Raw genomic sequence first — 21,542 nt, forward strand, 5'->3', positions numbered from 1 at the left:
GAATGAATTAATGAATGAATTAACTAATGAATGAATTAATTAATTAATGAGCAAGCAAGCAAGCTTGAAGAACTGACAGAAAAAAAAATTGAGGCAGTTAAAATTTTTTATTATGTTAATATTCAATGAGATACATAATGAGGCTATTTTTCTGCAGGGTTTTATAAGTTAAATTTCCTTTTTTTTTCCTTCCACTCACCCGTTTGTATATAGTGCCAGTCTGTTCAGTCAGTTATGATGTGCACGCAGAACACTGGGAAATATAAGGCTGGGAAATAAATATATGAATAATGTGATATGTCCAGAGTCACAGTCATAGAAGATTGTTAGATTGGCATGAACTGCAAGCAGACAGACCTTTCTGACTTCAGATCAAATGCACAGTGTGTGCAATTCTGACATTTTGTATGCAAGCATAAAAGAGATCATTCTGGAGTCTAATATTATTTAATTCAAAATGATTATGAAGAAAATATAATTTCCAGGCTCATATGTTTGTGAACAACAACAATAATAATGATTTGTTCATAGGTTAACAAGAGATTTCAAATTAGATTTATTCATGAGTCAAAGCTATGGCCCTGACATCTGCTGATCGCTTTGATTCAGGTTTTCTGTAGATCAGTGTTATGACATTAGCACAATTAGATTAATCCATACTCATCTTTCAAACTTTCAACAAACATCATTTATTTCATGAATCCATGAAGTAATGCTCAAGCCAGACAGGTCCTGATGCAAGAGAAACACACAGAAAGAGAGAAAAGACATCAGGAGTTCACGTGTCCAGACTGACTGTGGACGTTTGCCAGACTTCTCTCCCGAGATTGTGCCCTCTGAGTGTTTTTTATATGTCAACGTCACAAGACAAATAGCGATGGGGAGTATCTGCCCCCTCACCCCCAAAGATGAATCACCCTTGTTGTCCAGTTTGCCATTCTCCAAATGTAGCCTGGGCCACAATCTCACTGGCAAACGCTGCCATGGACTGACCTTCTACTCAAGGTAATGATTACCCCCCCTTGAGCATGTGGCAGCTGGCAAGGTAATGCATTGTTGGCACATAAAAGTGATGCTGCAAGAAGCAGAAGGAGAACAGGAGACTCATGTACCCTAGAGTTTGACCATCTGTGGCCTATTGGTCGTCATTAAGGTTTCTAATTTGGGACGACTGGGGAATAAACCAAACCAGGGCTGAAAATGTCATTACCTGACTCCTGGTGAGGTGTACTCCCATATTTACATATTTATACACCTTAACTGTCTTTGCCTCACTGCCATGACATTGAAGCTGTGAAAGCTGGACCAATTCTATTCCAGGTGTCACATTAGAAGCAAAGCCATGTGCCATTAACATGACAATATAACCCTGCATGCTGAGACGGACCATTACACTTCAAATAGGAGGGAGTTAATGCAGAGAATATTATTGTGACTGTTGTTTTGAAGGCCTGGTCACGTTCAACAATCTCTTAATTACAGCTTTGTTCAAATTGTCAGATGGTGGTGCCCGAAACTGCCACTCAAACCTGGCTTTTTATATCTTCTACTGACTTATCTGTGATTTTAAAAGTAAAGTTTTAAAATACATGTCAAATGCTTTCTGATAATTCGCATATTTAAAAGCTAAAACAAAACCAACTTTTTTATTTTCAGTAAGAAATTTGTTTTAGTGTCAGGCAAAGTAGCTACTGAAATATAATAAATATACACTATAAATTTGGGGTCAGAAAGATTTTGTGTGTGTTTGTGTGTGTGTGTGTGTGCATGCGTGTGTGTGTGTGTGTGTGTGTGTGTGTGTGTTTGAGAAGGAATTAATACTTTTATTCAGCAAGGATGCAGTTAAAAAAAAAAGAAAAAAACATTTTTCAAATAAATGATTCTCATAACCTTGTACTCTGGTTATATCTGATCAAATGGCACATTATCATTCCTTGCTATTACCGGTATGTTATTAACAGCAGCTACGCCAATTATTCTCTCTCTGCTTTTCTGTTTTCTGCCACAGCATATCCTAGAACTGTAGATTTCTGCCATATGGAAATCACTTTGACATAGTCATCACTGATAAATGACTCCTAATTGTAATGTAGAAACTTTCATTTTCTGTGAAGCAGCTTTGCAACAATGTGTATTGCACTATACAAATTGAATGGAATTGAACTGAAAAAAACACTATACAAATTGAATGGAATTGAAATGAATTAAATAAATGCCATTCTTGTGAACTTTCTATTCATCAAAGAATCCTAGAAGAAATGTTTCCTTGAAAAAAAAAAACAGTTTCAACAAAAATATTGAGCACAACTGTGTGCTGTCAACATAGGGTCTCCTCTTGGCTTATATCGAAATCCTCTTACATTTTTCTTTACAAATCCTCGTTTTTGGACATCTAAAGTTTTAAATATGTATTTGCTTCCCCTTACACAAACGCATTGATTCACTTCAGAAGGCCTTTATTAACCCCACCACCATTCACTGCCATTATTAAGCTTAGAAGAGCCAGGACATTTTTAATATAACTCCGATTGTATTCGTCTGAAAGAAGAAAGTCATATACACCTATGGCTTGAGGGTGAGTAAATCATGGGGTAATTTTCATTATCCCTTTAAATTAAATTTTTAAATTATTAAAATCAATTAAAATTAAAAGTCAGTTATTTCACATAGTAATAACATTTCACAATTTTACTGTTAATGTTTGATCAAATAAAATCAGGCAGTAACGCTTTATATTAGGGAACACTTTTCACTATTAACTAGTTGTTTATTAGTATGCATATTACTAGCATATTGACTGTTTATTAGTTCTTATAAAGCACATAGTGATGCTAGAGCCCTTAACTCTACCCCATACCTCAACATAAATACTACAACTACCATACATACTATCAATATGCAGCAACGAATTAGGAGTTTATTGAGGGAAAACTCTTTGTTAATAGTGAATATGTGTTCCCTAATCTAAAGTGTTACCAAGCAGCCTGACATGAGAGAAATCTTTCAAAAACATGAAAACAACTCCAAACTTTTGAATGGTTCTTTAAAATATTTTATGTATATAAATATCACAAATTCACAGATCAATATTATCCAGTGACAAAAATTTAATTAACTAACCTCAGTTGTTCCTATGAAATGAATCTCACAAATATTTATGCTGATGAGCATAGCAAAATGTGCTGAAAATGCTGAGATTGCTTACCCTGAATGCTTACCCTATAGCTGTCAATACACTACCTTAGCTTGCTTCAACACTTTTGTTTTAACTTTGCTGTCTTTTCTTTAGACTGAGATCTGTGCAGCTGCACAAGAGTGGCAAGGTTTGCAAAGCAAATAGAAATGCAATGCTTCCGGCACAAACAGAATCCTAGCTTATTTTTTTATCAAGCCCAGGCAGAGGAGACAAATGATATGCAGAAAATGTTCCAGTTGGAAGCAGGGAAAAGCTCAGTAAGTTGGGATGGATCAGAATAGTGGTCAACCATGCATAATGTAAGCACTGGTCAAAATAAACTGGACTGGTAATTATCTACATAATCTGACATTATACGTCACAATGTAAACTTACTGTATACATATATGACAAAACTGAGACTCTCATAATACTGACTTTATCTCACAGTATGACTGTACTGTATGTACTGTAAAAATTTGACCTTTTATCTCACAATTATTATTATTATTATTATTATTATTATTTTAACTCTGGGGCAGAAATAGGCTTCCATTCAAATGCATGGCTTTTGTTCTTTGGAGAAAAAAAAAGTCCATTAATACACCACAAAGCTCTGCTTTTGTAGGGAATAGTATACATTTCTATGTCTCCACATTCCAAGTTTTACATCTAGCTTTGGAAAAGCCCTTCAACTGTTACTGTGCGAGATAAAATAACATTTCCCATAGAAAATTATGTCATCCCTTCTTCAATTGCACTGACTTCAAACTGTTTCCACATCACAGAATGAAATGTACAAGTTTTAGCATTTTCTTCAGTATTCCCAAGATATCTGGCACTAACAGGGCACTAGGCTGACAAGAACTGACTTTTGGCTTTATTGTATGAAGAACAAGATACATCTCCCTTAAGATACTGGAGACTTTGACAGTATGAATTCAGTTTGCCAGGAGTCACAACAAATTTGTAGCAGGCAAATTTGGCTAAAGCATTGGGAGAAAAGCATTTTCGCTTTCATTAGCCACCCTGTCCCTCCAGGGCTCACAGAGCCTGGTCTATCCTCCCTCCCCTCTAAAACACACTCTCTCTCTCTCTCATTCTCTCCCTTTCCCTCTCTTCTTCCCTGTCACATTGCTTCCTGCTGCGGCTCAGCCAATCAGAAAGAAAGGGGTGTGGCCTCTGGTCTCAGTTGGACAGAGCTTGTTGAAAAGAAAGAGATGCTTTCCTGAAAGACTTGGAGTAGCTCTCCTCTGCTGAGGCTCACCGTTTTGGGGCTTGGCAGTGAGTGATGACTACAGCACGGGCAGCTCAAGTCTAGCTCTAGCAATCTGGCACACACACACTAAAAAACACACAGAAAGAGAGAGAGAGACAGTGGATGTCACAAATGAACCGTGGCAGGTGCAGTTTTTCTACTTGAAAGAAGCTGAATAATGCAAATGAGTTGAAAGGAGAGACCAGCTTCGTATGGATTTATCTGTCTGATTGTAATCTGATGTGATCCTACTTGTTTTGGAAGATCACACATTGTTTAAGAGGATCCGAATTGCTTCTATCCTGCTTGGACAAAAATTTTATTTCTGGGACTTTGCATTCTAAAAGAACTGGTCTTAAAGTTTCTGCATCCAGTTTTTAAATCTTCAATCAAGAAAAAATAAACTAATGGCTATTAGAAACATTTTAACTGCATCCATAAAGGGTGCACTTAGCGCACTCTTTTCGGAGCATCAACACAATGCCTGGATTACCCTTTTGACAGCCTTGTGAACCCGTGTGAAATCACCGCGGAGGAGCTACGGCAGGGGGCCGAGCGGGTGGGAGCTGCATTCCTCTACTTGAGACCGAACCGAGAATCCAACATCCTGACTGCCGCCACAAGCCGATCGAATACAAAAGCTGTAGGGACAGGAGTGGAACCACCCTTCACGGTCTGGGTGAGTACTCTCTCACAGTTCACTGGACACTCAATCTATATTGGGTTAAACCACTTCACCGTGCTCATCTTGTAGTGTCGGAATCATCTCCTGACTTAATGTTACAGCTTTTATGGGGTCTTATATCGGTTGGGTTACTGGCTTTTCCCATCTGATTATGGATAGCTGCAGTGTCAGTCAACAATGTCAGCTTAACATAAGAAGCAGGTATTCCCACAAAAAGGATACAGTTGGTTGCTCTAATTTAGATGTAAACATTAGTTCCATTTAACTTTGATCAAAGGATGTATGTATGCAGTTAATTCAAAGTATTTTGGAATGCCAGTTGTATATGTGATGATGAGCTCATGCTATAAATATTGCCGTCTTGACTAGTGTAGACAGTTCTACAGGGCATTGCCTCTATCTCATTAAACTGGATTTAATTTCATCCCACAATGCTTTCTAGAACTAAATCTAGAGCTTGCCCCAAGAGTTTCCAGTTCCTTGCACAATGACAATAACCCAGAGGGGTGCTCTCAAAACAAGTAAGAAGTCCTTAACTCCCTTTCCAAACTTTCTCCTCACTTTGAAGCTTTTGAACATAATACAGAGAAAAAACATGAACAGCAGCGGAGAGCTAAAACAAAACCGCCCCACAGCGGCAGTGACTCACGGGATGGCTTCCTCACAGTTTGGTTTGGACGTCTGCCTGGACTCTGTAAGGAACCCGTAAAAGAACCAAATTCCTTGATTTCTTGGGCGTGTGGGTTCCGTATTTTACACTAGACCGAGGGGTTAAAGCTGGACTGCATTGTCTTACATGTGTACATTAATCCTCTTTTCTCACTCTGGCAGCGGCAGAGCAGAAGCATGCTGACATTTCCACTGTTATAGGAGAATATTTAATGCCCCTTTCTGTCAAAATACAAAGCAGCTTGCTTTTTAATCTGTTGCAGAAATATTTAAGCTGTCCATGGTCTCTCTCTCTCTCTCTCTCCCCCCCTCAATCCTTTGCTCACTCTCGCTTTCTCACCGTCTTAACAGTAGGTTTCAATACAAATTATTTTGGAAAAGCCGATTACTGGTGTGGTTTTGCTGTGTCTACACAACAAACCCACCAGGCCATCTTTCTGTGGGAAGAATAGCATTTTAATCCACATTATTCAGCAGTGCCAGAGATTGTATTGTACGCTTACACCTACCCGATAGTCAGCCATTGACTATTTCGTCACAACAAGCAATCAGAAAACAATGGGCCACCTCCATTCAACAAAAATTAAACTGTTTGGAGACAAGCATATAGGCTGACAGCACTTATGCAGCACTTTTCATGCTTAACGTTGCCTATAGAGGGAGCAATTATCTTGTAACAAGCAACCTGCAACCACATCCAACAGAATCATAGTCAGAATGGCTAGACAGAATGCAAAAAGAGGAGATGACCACTCGATTATCAGTTTACAATATTGATTTGTTATTGGAGATGTCTATTCATTCAGTCTGACATCCAAACATGATCGATTTCCACTGATACTGTCAAGGGAGATTTGATCTATGTAAGGTGAGCAGAAGATGCTGAATATTTCTTCATCTGCGACATGCAGGCCTAAGTTATTGGGATGCAAGCCCATGACGTTTCCCCAGTGCACATTCTCTCCTGCTTACCAAGAAGCCCTCTGAGGTTTTTGAAGTGTTAAAGTGGAAGAAGAACACAAAACTCCATTTCCAGTGATGTGTGCTGTCTGTGTATATGTGCCGTCATTTGCTCTAAAAGAAATATCGATCTGCCCAAGCAATATTCACCATCTCAGAGGAAAAACTAATGTAAAGTGGATTCAAACTATACTGTGTATGTTCACTGAAATGGAAATATAAAAATATAACAGTAGTCAGAGTATTTATCACTAAGAAAAGACACTTCACAAAGGCAGAACTGGATGTAAAGGTACATTGTGAACGTACACACAAGGTTTGCAGCAGACTAAAATTAAATCTTTCAGTTTATCTGTAAAGCCACTTGCCATTTTTCAGTATGTGCCAGCTTAATAATATGCTCCCTGTGCTTTTATCAAATAGATTTTTTTGTGCAAGTAACTGATTTTATCCAACTGCTGCTGAGAAAAATTTGAGAAAAATTAAGGCCTTAAGTTGACTGCACTCCCACACACATACATACACAAATAGTGATGGGCAAAGTAGAGAACACTAAAGATTTATGTGAGTTGTACTGCAATTAGCAGATAATCATTTGGGAAATATTCTGGCTTTAAAAAATGTAAAATTCATACAAATGCATAATGAAAATGAATTCTGAAGTCTGGTTATCTTGCTCATCACTTCTGTTGCTATCAACTCTGAAAGTGTCATTTGCTTGGCTCATTAGCACGCATAATTACATGCAAAATTCAAAATAACCAAGAAACACCCTAATAACTTCTATAGCCTGAGCTCCTTTGAACTTAGTTGTGTGTGTCATGTAGACACGGTGCAGAACTGTGGGGGGGATCAAGTTGATTTTCATGCAAAACTCAAGTGAATAAATTGCAATGGAAAAAATGCATGATATAAAAATTGTCTTATCATAATGCCTAAAAGCAAGATGAAAGAATATAAGAAAAATCATAAAGAAATACATACATATATATATATATATATATATATATATATATATACACTCATAAAGAGATGAGACAACTGTGGGGGGGATCAAGTTGATTTTCATGCAAAACTCAAGTGAATAAATTGCAATGGAAAAAATGCATGATATAAAAATTGTCTTATCATAATGCCTAAAAGCAAGATGAAAGAATATAAGAAAAATCATAAAGAAATACATACATATATATATATATATATATATATATATATATATTCACTCATAAAGAGATGAGACAGACACACAGACAGATACATAGGTTATATAGATAGTCTATAACTATTATACTGTGTTCACCATAACTAAAAGTTAGCTGCAGGCCTTAAGCTTATTCTCATTAGTGTCCAGGATGAATAAATTAAATCTTTCATGTTGGTTATAATATGGCGTAATAAGTCACTCGTTAGATAAGCTTCAGTAGTTTTCAAATCTAATTTCAAAGGGAATCCCAGGTCTACTCCTTTAATGGAAGGGACATTTAATTTAAATGAACTGGGTAATTCCCTGCCCAGACCAAACTAAAGACAGTATGATAAAAGAGCATATATTTACAGATATGAAGCTGAGCTGCTTTGATAATAGGGGTTCTGATTAATCTCTTTTAGATGAATAACTCACAGTTATGGTAGTTATGAAATTCACAGTTGTTGTAGTAGTAGTATCAGTAAAATAAATCAAAATCTTTTTCTTTTGTTTTTTTTTGGACAGATGCTGACTGATTCTTATCTTTTCACAATTTTTATTTTACTTTAAAATAAATACTTTAAAATACTTTAAATGCCCTTCCGTTTGGATTTGATGGGGTGATTTCACTGCCTGTTAAGCCATGCACAGCATATCCTGTTATGTGGTATGCACAGCCACATTCCCGAATTAATGGTGAATTTAACCATGACGCGAGGCATCAAAATGGGAATACTCCCTGCCAGCTGGTCAAGGGGCCAAGGGGAAAATGATTTACTTGACAAAGAGTCAAAGATCAAAGGCAATGACTAACCAGGAAGCACCAATCTCCTACTGCAGCCGATCACAGAAGGAGCCTCCACCAATCAGCCATAGCAGCAGGACCTCTTCTCTAAGTTTTAATTGGTTGCTGTGTGCCGACTGGCCTTCACAGACGTCAAGCTGGAGGACATTACGTGTGGCGGCAGGGTCAGCTATCACACTGCCTTAGATGTTCTCACTGCAAAGACACTAGGTAAAGAGCAATGTGATAACAGACATAACTTCATAATGAGGCTGTCTCATCAAGTAATCTATTTTCTGTAACTTCCAGTTTATTAACCGCTATAGGTAAATGACTTGAAGAATAACAAAGTGCAGTAAACGTTAAAACAATTGGCGCTACAAACCAGTGTTTTTATGATTACGATAATAAATTAAAATATTATGATAACAAATATGATAACAATTAGCAACTGTTTCGCGACAGCTAAAGAAAATGGAAGCGGCTGAAACAAGAAGCCTGCTCTTGCATTAAAAATGCTGTGCATGGCGTGACTCTGATTTTAACCCCCACAAAGCAAACTCACTTCAACAAAACAAAACAAAACAACACAACACAAAACAACACAAAGCAATACTTATAAATTATATCGCTGATCATAATGCCTAAAAGTAATATGAGATATTCCTAGATAGAACAATACAGAAATTAACAAAACAAAAACAAACCAAAATGATATCACTGTTCATAATGCCTAAAAGTAATATGAGATGATCTTCCTAGATAGACATATACAGAAAACATTCAAAAACAAAACAAACAAAAAAATTATAATCGCTGATCATATTTCTAATGTTCTATTGTTGCTTGGGGTTTTTACAACATTCTTTCTATTCTTAACTTTACTCTGTCTGTATCTTCCATTTTCTTCTTAGTATATAGATATATTTTTCAATATATATAAGTCTAACAGTAATTTGTATATATTGTAAATCCATCTATCTGCACATTCCAGTTTATACCTTTCTTCTTTTTTAATTACCTTCATTTTTAATTTTTGTAACAGAGTGGTCGTAAATAAGGATTTCACTGCATGTCATTCTATGTGTGTTTATGTATGTGACAAATAAAATTTGAATTTAAAAGTAATATGAGAAAATCTTCCTGGATAGAACCATACAGAAATAAACAAACAAACAAATAAAACAAAATTAATTACTCTCGTTTGCTTTTCTTAAATCAGGATCTAAAAAGGTACTGTTGGAAAGGAGGTTGTATCTGGTTTCATTTAAGGTCAAACTCTGACTTGGGCCAATCATAGTTTAGTTAGACACCTGGACACGCACCTACCTTCCTTATTATTAAATATGACCTATTAATATAACGCCACAACATTAGCACTGCAACCTCACAACCATTCATTACTGCCAAGCGTGGAAACCAGAGAACCTGTCTGGCTTAACTCTGCGAGTGGAAGACTGAGCAGAAGAGATAGAAGAACGATTGTATTACACACCACAAGCCTGTCATTGTCTGTACACCAATCCCCTGGTCTCTGGAAGGCAATATGGATGGTTACGGTTATGGCCAACTCTCCTGGCATTTCACTCGGCCTCCCCTGACCTTTCCTTGCAGCAATGTGATGCACATAACCTATCGATCAACTCCTGACCACTGTCTCTCTGAGGACAAGTACTGTACCAGTGTGCTATTTATGTTCACTCAAATCTGCAATATGAGGATCAATGTTAGATTCATGACCAACCTTTGTTATGACAAATTATTGGAGTTATGTAAGTATATGTGCTTTGAAATATAACGGTTAGTTGAGACTGATGCTTGGAGATTAGTAGACAGACTGATCTCACATGCAGTCCATTACTGGCTTTACTTTGTGTTGTTCACTGTACCCTTTCACAAGAATCAAACAGAAGAACAGAAAAAGTGTCCTGTCTTGTCCTCTGCCCCCTTTGTCGTTTTTAATCTCTTGTATGCACTGAATGCAGACTAGCTACCTTGTTGTTGATTGAACATATAGGCTAAGTTTCCCATTTTATTTTTGTGGTTTTATTTTTGAAAAGGGTAGACATGACAGCTACATTAGGGTCTATTGTATTCGATTTCTGTTAAATAACAAAGAGGAGAAGATTAAATGTCACGTTATGCATATTTGGTACGACACATTTTACTTTGCCTCGTTTATATTCATTGTTGCCTCAAGTGGCTTCTTTAAAAAAAAAGGTGATGCATTACTTTTTAATTAATTTGAGTATGAACAAGGTTGTAAAAAATATATATATCAGGTTTTATTTCACACTGGTATTAAGATCTTAAAGCAACATTTTTGGCAGGTTACTTGACTAAACTCTCAGATGTTTTGCCGTTTTAAAAAGTGATTTTAAAATAAAATAAATTAATAAATAAAATAATTGCACAGCGCACTTTCAGTGTGACTAGAATGCTGCAGCGGAAAAATTATCCATCCATATCTATATTTGGCCAATCTAAATGAGTCAAACCCTTACACTGAAAATTCTGTCATTATCTACTTATCTTCATTTCGCTCAACACTCATATGACCTTTTTCCCATGAAAGATTAAAGGGGTTATTAAAGAATGTCAAAACTGCCCTTTTGAACACAATGAAGGTGCACATTGATCACTGGCTGCCAAGTGACAAGTTGTAATTTTGCTTGGTTTATTCATATTATGTACAACACACACACACACACACTACACCCCTGGTGGCAAAGACTGCCACTGGCCATTTAAAATCTCTAAAAAAAGCTGCAATTGTTGAACCCATATCCTTTCTACATGCATATTTAATTTAAAGGGGTCATATGATGCAATTTCAATTTTTCCTTTCTCTTTGGAGTGTTACAAGCTCTTGGTGCATAAAGAAGATCTGTAAAGTTGCAAAGACTAAAGTCTCAAATCCAAAGAGATATTCTTTATAAAAGTTCAGAGTCAGCCACACCTACCTAAAACGGCTCATTCTAACACGCCCCCACATATCTACCTCACTATATGGGAAGATTTGCATAACGCCGCCCAAATGTTCACGCAAGGAAAGAAGGCTCGTCGCTCCGGCCGGGACACGGCATCAACAGTATGTGAGGGGCATAACATTTCTGTCTCACGCTTGAGGTATTCGGCCAATCACAACGCACTGGTTAGCTGGCCAATCACAGCACACCTCGCTTTTTCAGACCGATGAGCTTTGTAAAAATCGACGCGTTTCAAAAAGGCGGGGCATAGAGGTTAAACAATAATGTACAGTATATGTGGAAAATAATGTGTTTTTTTAACTTTAAACTGCATAAACACATTTCATTACACCAAATACACACAATAATGTTCTTTTTAGCAGCATCATATGACCCCTTTAATCTGACACGGCATGCTGTGCTGTAATCAATGAAGGTAATCCTTATTGACACTGAACTGAGTTTAGCACTGCTGTGCTCCTCTACAGTGACCTTTTGAAGGACTTAACGAGACTAAGATGTTTCTTGCCACTTTATTTGCTCAATGTGTTGACAGCAAATATGAGAGACAACCTATTTGTTCTGTCCCTGAGAACCGCTTTCCATTTTCTTTCTTTACTTCATGGTTGTCTCTGACCCTCAATAGTTCTTGGTGCTAAAGTCTAAGTTCATTTTGTGCTTTTGAGATGGTTATCAGAATTTCCCTCTTATCCTCAGCAGAGATTAGCAGTAGGCAGGTATGAAAATCCTCTACTGATTAGATGTCCTTTAGTCCTGACGTCTGTCATCTCTCCATCCATTAAATTCTGTAACTGTTGTTGACATCTCGGCCTCAGCCACATTTGAAATCTGTATGAGGGCCCAAGGGTTTGAGGATCCTTATCTGAACACAATCCAATTCCCTAATTCCATCTCTTCCTGTATGTGAGTGAAGATTTCAAACATAAGAGCTACCGTCTGCTAAAATAGTCTCTTTGTCATAAGAGAATCATGTATTGACAAGATACATATAAATACATTAAAGGTTTGGGCTCATTACAAAGAAATTAAATAATTCAATAAAAAATAATACTTGTATTCAGCAAGGATGCATTAATTTGATCAAAAGTGACTGCTTCCTATTTTAAATAAATGCTGTTCTTTTGAACTTTCTATTCATTAAAGAGACCTGAAAATATTAAGCAGCACAACTGTTTTCAATATTGATAATAACAACATTACAAGTTTCTTGAGCAGCAAATCAGCATATTAGAATGATTTCTGAAGGATCATGATATGGAACTGGAGTAATGACTGCTAAAAATCTTCAATTTCCATCACAGGAATAAATGCAATTTTTTTTAAATATACTGAAATAGAATAGTTATGTTTAAATTGTAAAAATCTTTCAATATTACTGACTTGGTGAGCATAAAGGATTTACCATATCTGTATCTATATGTATGTCTATGTCTATGTCTATGTCTATATCTAAATCTATCCATCCATCCATCTCTCTCTCTCTCTCTCTCTCTCTCTCTCTCTCTATCTATCTATCTATATGATAAGTACCATATATATAAGGTAAGTCACTTATGCTAATCTTACTGACCCCATACCTTTGAATGGCAAGTTTTCTTTAGTAGACTATTTAGTACACTAAAACTGTAAAAACTTCAATAATGTACATCCAGCGAACACTTTCTCAATAAATAAATAAATAATATAATAATAATAATAATAATAACAATAATATTTATATATAAAAATAATAATATGACATTTTTTGATCAAGCCATGTTAATCATAAGAGACTTTTTTCAAAAACAAGTGTGAACCATATTTTGGGGACAAATTTGTACCCAAAACTGAGCTAAACCTGACAAAATCTCCAAAAACCTCTCTTTGGGGACGTCCTCATTTGTAAAACTGGTAAAAAAAAATAATAAAGAAAACAAAGTTTTTTTTTTAAATTGTAAAAATGCAGAACGTTTTCTGTAAGGGGTAGGTTTAGGTGTAGGCTTGGTGTAGGGTGATAGAAAATACAGTTTGTACAGTATAAAAAACATTACGCCTATGGAATGTCCCCATTTAGCTAGCGTGTGTGTGTATGTATGTGCGCATTTTTGTGACAAATGAGGACATAAATTTGTATAATGACAAGGGTATGACATAGGTATTACAAGGAGAAGGATGTCCCCACTTTTCACAAAAACAAACCTGTGTGTGTGTGTGTGTGTCAATGATAACAAGGGACAGGGACAAGCGAAACAGACCTCAGAAACAGAAAAAGGGACTGTAGAGGGTCTGAGTGATTTGAGTTTTTAAAATATAGGCCTCCTGTCTTTACCCATATCTCATGCAGACAGTCACAATGTAGCGGCCTATGTGAGAATGGACTCATCTTGCAGAAGTCCTCATTTTTTTCATGTTTTATTTCATCTGTGGGGCTCAAAAGAATGTGCGCTGTCTTCACATCTCCACCATTCCACCAGTGCAGCACTTGGGCAAATGACTCACTGTTCCTATCCCACAATACCTACAGGCGTAAATCAGCGTCAGTACGATTAAGCTGAATGTGAGCAAGATCAAATGACTCTTGCAACTGTCTTCTCACACATCTTACTGGAATTCACATGGCTCTCTTCATGGTCCAGACTCCACTTTGCTTTCACGGACCAGGAGCTTTGCAAAAGCTGCTGGCTGACTCTCTTATGGATGTAGTAAGGGGGATAGCTCAAGATGTCACATAAAGATCCATATACACAAGCAGTCAATAGTTTGGACACACTTGACAGAATTTATGTGTTGCACGATATTACAAAGCTTTTGGAAAAACTGAGTGTCACTAAAAATTACGAATAATATCATAGACTGTATCTCTATACTTACAATAATGATGCATTATTCCATAGACACCTCTGAACACAAAAGATGTACTCAGTATCTGCATGCAGTGGAGATGAATGACAACGCTGTACGGAATTTTAAAGACAGTCTTTGGAAATGGCATGGCATTATGTGAGATAAGCAAAGAGAAAGGTCAGAGAGAGTCTACTTTTACCTTCAGATCATACCGAGAATACTTATGACATGTAGCTTTTTAAAGATTTCTTTGTGTGAGAGTGAGACAGAGAGAACATGACAGAGAGAACCTAATGCAGGGACTGTTAAGCACAAAGTATGCTAATGAGAGAAGAGTTCAAGTGGGTCAAGGCAAATGTGTTCTAACAGGGCTCTCAGACCAGTGATGGTTTCAGTATAACACATGCATATATATGCAAATAAAAGGTAACAAAGGTACAGTTAGAGACGAGTATGATGTTGAGACAAAAGGATATAGAATAGAGAAGATTGTACAACACTGAACCTACTGACTCTGAACAAACAATATTCAATCCCTATAACCTCTCTCTCATGCAAATGGACACTCCATCAGCTGTGTTTCCTGTGAGGTTCACGAGTGACAAGCAGGATGAGCCCTCTAGTACTTAATTCTGTCTGAAATGGAAATCACTTTGTGAAAAAAAAATGCACCCGTCGCTGCATCAAATATTGCATAAATTCCTTAGCTGGCTGTTATCTGTATTTCCTATTTGACATTTGAGAGAAACTATCGCTTTTTCCTCTTTCTTCCTCCACAGGAACAGTATGGTAGCACAAACACTCTCCACTGAGATCTGATTTAAAGCATTAGAACCAGCCTTATGGTGTATAAAAATAGCCCGCTCACTCTTCATATACTATGCTATAGTTGCCTTATCCCATAAGCTCAATTGCCAATTGTGTATTAGCTGTCAGTAGGTCAAATACTGGCTGAGGTAGGGCGGAATGATGCAGAGGGCCAATATTGAGGTATGGACTTCTCCGTTGCTCCAGGGCACACTGTCAGCAGCATTATTATCCTCCTTCCTCGTGCACTTTAGTCGATTCCCTCACCCCGACTGCTGAACATGCTCTTCCGCCACACATAATTAAAGACCCCAACTTCAATCTACCATTTACCGGGTATAAATTCACTCGCTGGCCACAGAGTCTCCTGCAGCAATTTGCTAAACAAGGCGGCGTAGCTATTTGCATGCTTGTCCATTTGACCATCACTGCATTTCTGTGCATTTTTAAAAACAAAAGAAAACAACATTTTAAATTAAATTAAATGGGCACTGGTAAAGCAATATAATATATTTAATTTAATTAGAAATAATATATGATAATAATAAATAATTATTAAATATAACTTAAATATATACTGTGCCATGATATGGCCACTGTAATTTTTCATAAGAGGAACTTGAATCATTTGAAAAATAGAGGGGGCAAGAAATAGGAGACAGACACTCATACAAGGGGTCTGGATTTCATTTGTGTTCAGCTCATCCAGTTAGCATCTGCTAGCCTTGGCTTAGCTTACTCTTTGGCAGGCAGTCTGTCAGAACTATACAAGGCCCCCATGGCACACTGGGCAGAGATGATCAAATGTGTGTCTGAGAGCCAGTCAGTCCATCAAGTGTAAACTGAAATGCACTAAAGAGGGTGTCAACAGAATTTCTGAGTGTTCTCTCAACACAAAACAAGACCAAGTTTACACAAATTTAAATAAATAAATACATTTGCCTATATTATAACACAAGATTCACTAGTAATTAATTTTTTTCCCTGCTTGCTACAAAGATTTCTAATATAGGGTGATCCAAAAATGTATCCAGAGCTAATGTTTGATTCATGTCCTGTTGGAATTATCACAATAAATAAATCTGAATTCCCAAATCATTTGAAAACCTTGGAAGAAATTTTGCAGCTTATCAAACCAGAATGGCAGAGCTCACATAATATTCTTACAATAAGACCATTACAGGCTAATGCATTATACAGTAATGGTACCACTACTTCATAGTGCAAGTCAGGAACTATTTCAGTCAGTTGGGCTGTGTCAGCAGGGTTGAAATTGGTCCCTAATGGCTTGCCTATATTAGGGTAAATGCCCACCTCAACTGCGTGCCAAAATCAACTACCATGGGCCCTTGGCACCGCATTGCTCTGGAATGTTCCAGAGGGAAAGTCCAATGTTTTCTTCCTTTCACAACAGAATGTCTAGTTTGATTGTTTCCCTCTGCAACTTGACATTTCATCCATTAGCTATGTGAAGCATTCAGTCTTGAAACCCCAAAGAGAATAGCAGTACATTTTCACAAATGCAGTGACAAGTGAACACCAAAACACTGTTTTCTTTCTTATTCTCTTGGTTTGAAATATGAATGAAGTACATATACATATATCAGATTTCATTACTTTTCAACACTTGAAGATATAGGTTACTGTAAAAGGCAAGATGTGTTTCAAGGAGGTGAACATTTTTTTATGCATATCTCAAAAAAGTATGCAATTTCCAAGTAAACATCACATTCTATTAACCCGCCTTCAGTATGATCCATATAAAACGTCCACCTTCATATCGCTCTGTCTTGCCAAAATAAAGTAAAAAAAAAAATATATATATATATATATATATATATATACATGTGGATGTGCCTGTTTTAGTAGTACGGATATACCTAAATTTCCCTTTTCTCTTTTTTAAGTTTTGACTTTTAAAGCCGTTATCAGTGGTTGCCCATGGGGGCAGAGGGTAAAGTGGCTTATGATGTATGGAGGCATGAAAGCCAGCTGCCAATATGCAAAATGGGTTGGATGTCATTATCTTTTAAGGACTAGTGATGTGAGAACTGCCAGTACGAGCTGGGAAATGGTCCATCATTCAGCCGAGTGCTCTTCCACCCCCTCAAACATCATTGCGTGCTGGTTTCGCCTTTGCATGCAGGGACCTCTGCGCTGTTTTGGCACGACACGCAAATATAGAGTATAGAAACAAAGCTCTGATGAGTCTACCGCTTGTCTGGAGAATTAAATATTCGGGAGGATGCATGGTGTTAGCTGATCAGCAAACTGGAGAAGCGAAAACTAAAAGACACACTATAAACACGACAAACTACAAACCACACATTTACATACACACACAGGAATAGTGCATTCAAAAATTGAAATGCTGTTATTACTTACTCACTTGTCATTCATAACCCATATGCTGTTATTTTTGTTCTACTGAACATGAAAAGAGAAGTTTCACCCCGTTTTTCCTTAGAACAACAGTGATCACATCTGTCAGGCTCCAAAAAGAACAAAAAAGTAGTAATCCCATGTGACTAGTGAATCAGTAATACTGTAGTTTGTGTCATTAACAGACTGAAATCTCTATCATTTGAATGCAGATGACTTGGAATGCAGTACACAAGTAGTATGCATTACTTTAATGGCACTGTTTTGCTGTTTTTATGTCTTGACATGGTCACTATGAACTAATGTTGTATGAAAAACCAATGCATGAAGATTCTCCTTCTGTATTAACCCACAAACAGCATGTGGGTTTGGAATGATATGATGATGAGTATATGATGACAGAATTATCTTTTTTGGGTGAACTATCTCTTTACGCATCACCATTTTGGACTGATGAAAGGGTTTTTAGGGTTTCAGACGCAATGGAACAGTCTTCTCATAAGGAGCTGTCTTTGGACTAAGCAACACACTGGCTGCAGTCCCTTTGGACCGATGCACTATAACAATATGTGTGTATTGATCCAATATCGTAATATTGCAGTTAAAATGTTTCTGTGCCTGTGAATTATGAGTTAAAATACATCCTGGTCACATGCATGGAATCAGAAAAGGTGCAAACACCAAACATCCATACACACTGCATGTGCACACCCAGTGTAACACATGTTGTGCATAAAGTCACAAGTATTCACAGCCCAGCCAGTACATTAGATTGGTTTTCCATAAGTGTCAACTGTTTAAAAGAACAGTCTAGGTTCAATACAAATGAGCTCAATCGAAAGGACTTGTTGCATAATTGTGACTACGACAAAAGCTAATTTTGATGTTTCATGGCTTTTCTTTAAAACACTGGGTTACTGCGAGACACTTACAAGAATGGGGCCAAACCGTAAACATTCAAATACTCACTTTTTCAGTAGTATAGCCACAAGGCAAAAACATAATGTGTGTTAACATCATTTTAGTTTATATGCAATTTTAGAACATAATGCCTTAAACCCAGAATGACACACACACACACACACACACACACACACACACACACACACACACACACACACTTATTTATTTATTTACTTTTTTGTAACAAATAATTGAGCTTAACATATTGAACCTGGAATATTCCTTTAACACCCATAACAGCAACCAAAAGTGAGAACCTGAAGCCCTAATTTGTTACCCACATACCATAGCCTGTATGTCCACATTAATGGATTCCAGTTGATCTACAGTGCGTTCCTGTTTTCTGATCTACAGTGTAGCGTCTGGACCAATCAAAAACACAATTTTTCATTTGATTTAACAAATCAATTATTCATTAGAACAGTCACCAATATCTGTCACATATTGAAATCTGTGTTAGCAGCTAAAGTGCTGTTCCATGATGCATGCTTCACAGCTCCTTTGGTCATTAATATTCATTGACCCTGATGGAACGATCGCCATGCAACAGAAAAAGCATTTATCCATAAACCCTCTGAAAGCCGAAAGTGCTACGCCCTCCACTCATTACAGAGCGAGAAGCCAAATAACCACTTTATTCCACTGGTCAGCGTAACGATTTTTCTATGCCAGCACAATTGTTGTTTTATGCTCCAGGATAGCTAGCCAAATGCATTCACATGGTCTATTAGAAAAAACAAACAAATGTAGAATACAGTAAATCCGCCCTTCCAGACTTGCAAATGTATTCACTCATGCTATAACGGTACTCTACTACACATTAACTGATGATATCTGAGGTGCAAAGTGCTGTTGATAAACCGACCTCTCTTTGATGCTTTTGCCGTTAACCCTGTCATGCCTGCGAGGGAGATGGAAGTACAGCATCTCCCAGCCCTCATAAATATCAGTAGCCACAACCTCCAGAGGAATTAGCTTTCTGCTGCCAGTTTTCCCTTGCGGGTGTATAGTGATTTCACTGGAAAGAATGAGTGGAGAGTGGATGTTGTGCTTAGAGTGATCAAAACTGACCCGTTTAATCTTTCTGATCCATCTAGGCCTGCCAATCATCTTCTCTGACTTTCATACTTTTGACTTACGCAGTGCGCCTACGGTGCGCCCCGCGCTTGGATGTGTGAGAAATGAGATCTGTGGTGATAGAACTTATGATGACAGTGGCTTTAGGCTGCTTTATGGAAACGTACCACAGAACTGGCACAGAAAAGAGTTCAGGTCGCCTTACTTAATACGTAATACGGACTGTGCCAAATTTCATATTCCCACAGCATTGCCAATGATAGTTTGCTCGATAGAAGTATTTCACCCCCGCAGCAGCTGTGCCAACAAATGATCTCAGAATTACATTCGGTGATTTACTCCGAGCTGTACCTTGGCAAACTGACTTCTTGGTCTCAGACGGACCGCCCACAGGCCAGTCACTGACCATCTGATGCATACTGACACAAAAATGGAAAGCGTTGACTAAAATTGTCAGTTACACTCTGAGAAAAACAAGATTTTAAAACTGGAATGTATGCCGTAAATCTAACAAAACTCTGGATAATAGTAGGCAGAAAAAAGTGTTTAACAATAGAATTTGCTTTGCTGTTAGTACTGTGACAATTTTGGGAACAACATAATCAGTATTTTGTATTATTTATATACTGTAATATTTATAAATGATATTGATTAACATGATTTATTTTTATAATTTTATTTATTAATGTTAATTTGAGCTTTTATTTGTATATTTTCATTTGAATTTAATTTTAGTTTAATAATTTGATAATGTCTTTTTATATATTTCTTAAATATTTCTATGCAGCTTTCATTTATTTTTATTTCAGCTTTAGTTTTAGTAATTTAGTAAATCAACTTAAACTTATTGTTCTTCAGTTAGTTGGCAAGGCGAGTTTTTCATCTAATATTTTTATTTTGTTCATACTTTAATTACATGTCAAACATTATAAATGGGTCTTTAAATTATTTAGCTGCCACTACATTTTAGGAAGTTGCTCCCTCGCAAGGTATCAACAAGTTTGAAAAGCAGGATATTGTTAATTAGTCAGAATAAAATGCAATCTGGACCAGACATTTTGCTGATAAAAGTTTAGTTGTGTGACACTGACTGCCACTTAACTAGTGTTACATTGCCTGATAAGCAAGGTGACAGATGTAGTCAGCGCATGCAGCTGCTCCAACCACCTCAGGCCAATGGAATAGCCTCAAGAGACTCAAGCTAGGATAATAACATCAGCTCTTATTAAAGCTCCAAATGTAAATTCACATTTGACACCATAAATATCCTGAAGGATTAACACGGCAGAATAAATCTAAAAGTGTGACACAAACTTCAGAACACATATATCAAGAGACAACTTAGCAAGTGATCAGATGCTTTCTGAATTACTGTACTGTACACAATCTGTAGATTCTGTCTATCACTGACTAATTAACAGCAGTGATGTCCCCTGATTCAAAGCAAAGGATCCTGATTACAGAAAAACTACATGAGAAAGATGTTTCAAATCCTTAAATAAATGTATTAGACTCATGGCTTACATTTGAATATCCCCATATACTGAATTGTGATACAAAAAGAGTTTGTACAACAAAAACCTTTTATTCTTGCCCAGATGATGTCTTAGATCATTATTATGTGCACAATGAAGTTTAGACAATAAGACTTGATATTGCAGGGGAGAATTGTCTGTTGTTTCCTCTAGATGATTGATTCATCAACTGTTTCTCACTTTCATCTCTGAGCAATGTTGGAACTTTGTATTTCAGCAATTCTAATGTTACTGCCTCCCTAGGATAA

At 37.0% G+C, this 21,542-nt stretch overlaps 1 protein-coding gene across 1 annotated transcript in view; it reads left to right on the forward strand.

Moving 5' to 3' along the window:
- Positions 1–4,439: 4,439 nt before the first annotated feature.
- The window catches only part of LOC107700985 (BMP/retinoic acid-inducible neural-specific protein 3-like), a 93,792-nt gene continuing 76,689 nt past the window's right edge, over positions 4,440–21,542 (forward strand). Inside the window, exon 1 of the mRNA XM_016502865.1 lies at positions 4,440–5,112. The gene's annotated coding sequence lies outside the window, so the exon portion shown is untranslated. The remainder of the gene's footprint in view (positions 5,113–21,542) is intronic.

This window comes from Sinocyclocheilus anshuiensis, unplaced genomic scaffold, assembly GCF_001515605.1.
Source record: "Sinocyclocheilus anshuiensis isolate Anshui unplaced genomic scaffold, SAMN03320099.WGS_v1.1 scaffold1143, whole genome shotgun sequence".
NCBI lineage: Eukaryota > Metazoa > Chordata > Actinopteri > Cypriniformes > Cyprinidae > Sinocyclocheilus > Sinocyclocheilus anshuiensis.